Source organism: Nicotiana sylvestris, chromosome 10, assembly GCF_000393655.2.
Source record: "Nicotiana sylvestris chromosome 10, ASM39365v2, whole genome shotgun sequence".
Taxonomy (NCBI): Eukaryota; Viridiplantae; Streptophyta; class Magnoliopsida; order Solanales; family Solanaceae; genus Nicotiana; species Nicotiana sylvestris.
Genome location: NC_091066.1, coordinates 35224107 through 35225731, shown reverse-complemented (window position 1 = coordinate 35225731; position 1625 = coordinate 35224107). Strand labels below are relative to the sequence as shown.

The following is a 1625-nucleotide window of genomic DNA, read 5'->3' as shown; positions in this document are numbered from 1 at the left end:
CCCGGATTCTACTTTTGGAATTTTACTGAATTGTTGTTATTGTTGTTGTTGAGTTGTCAGGATGGATGTCTTCTGAAAATAGTTGAAATTCATGAAATAAATCACAAAAATTAATTTTATTACTATATATTCTTTATCTCTTATCACTTTTTTTTTCGGAATCTTTATCCGTTATAACAATAATATATAAGTTTTTTTCATTTTCCAAATGCCATTAAGAATCTCAGGATTTAAGGATTGCTCTCACGCAGAAAGTCAAGGTAAGTCATTAATAAAGTTACATTTAAGAAGTAGTATATATATTCAAGTCATTTTTTGTCAAACCAAGTTTGCCGATCTCACTTTTTCTATTGTTGAAGAAGATCTAGAAATCGGTCCAAAGTCTAGAGAGTTTTAATTCACCTTGATTCTTTTTCACCTTTTAACTTTTGACCAATGACACCTGGAATTGGAAGTTCTACGTCATAGAAAGGACTTGAAGAGTATGTTTCTATTTTTCTTAACACTTTTCTCTCTTCATCTATGTTAGTTATGTTAAATTTTGCTAGGCTTACAATTTTTTTTTCTTTTTTCTTTATTAGTTGTAGGAGAGAAAATGATATGCTTCACTTGGAGAATACAAGAATCTCTTATGAACTTTCAATAATGAGGGAAAGGAACAAGCATGCTATTTACCCTTGTTGTAATCCTCAGGTTTATGAAGAAATCAAAGAAAAAATAAAGATCCAAGAAGAATTGCGCAAAGAGAATGCGCGTCTGAAATAAAGGTCAATTCTTATTCGAACACTTTTTTCATTGTATTGTAGTGGCTATAGCAAATAAAGATTCCATGCTATAGAGATTTAGTGACTTTATAGTATTTCTTTTGCAGCGCGAGGCATGGAAAAACTTCATCATTTATCATTTGAAGAAAGATGGTGGCGATGGACATTCTTTTCCCTAGAAATTTTCGTTGGAAATGCATATCATGAACTCCTAGTTTTATGTTGAATGTGAGATATTATATTAATGTAATAATTTTGAAGTACACAAGTTTAACTCCCTGCAGTGCAACAAGTCATACTTCTTGTGATTTACTCAACTATTGAATAAATTTTGAGGCGCTTTAGTACAACAATTATTATTTTTGTCCTACCTTGCTTATCTCTTGTTTAATTTATTTACGTCTAAAATTCTATCTAAAGAAGTATGGATGTTATTATTTAGCATACCATATCCATATATAGATTTTAGTTTATTTTTTCTTAAATCATTAAATTAAGACCAAAAAAGACTGATTTAATAGCATAGGTGGGAAAGAAAACATAGAAAAAGAAGAAAGAGGAAAAATAATGGTGACCAATTAATTATATAAGACTATGAGAGTATGAATTATACACATTTATTAGATAAATTACAAGGCCAACACAATATTGTTAACAAATTTAAAGACCAAAAGTTTTTCCTCCTTCATATAAAAAACAATAGGAAGCATGTTCTTTTGGTTACCAAGTCTTCTTATATGCACGAAAGTCTTCTTTGTCCATTTTTTTTTTTAAATATAACTAACTAAAAAGGTAATAATGATAAGAAAATGGATTAGCTAAAAGTAGCATTTTTAATAACATAAATTGTATGAGATTAAT

The 1625-nt window shown here is 28.8% G+C and overlaps 1 long non-coding RNA gene across 1 annotated transcript; it reads left to right on the top strand.

The window, feature by feature from the left end:
• The first annotated feature begins 393 nt into the window (after positions 1-393).
• LOC104243053 (uncharacterized) lies at positions 394-1080 on the top strand. The gene is made up of 3 exons (XR_715123.2): positions 394-482; positions 582-767; positions 872-1080. It is a non-coding gene; the product is annotated as an uncharacterized lncRNA (long non-coding RNA).
• Positions 1081-1625: the final 545 nt, after the last annotated feature.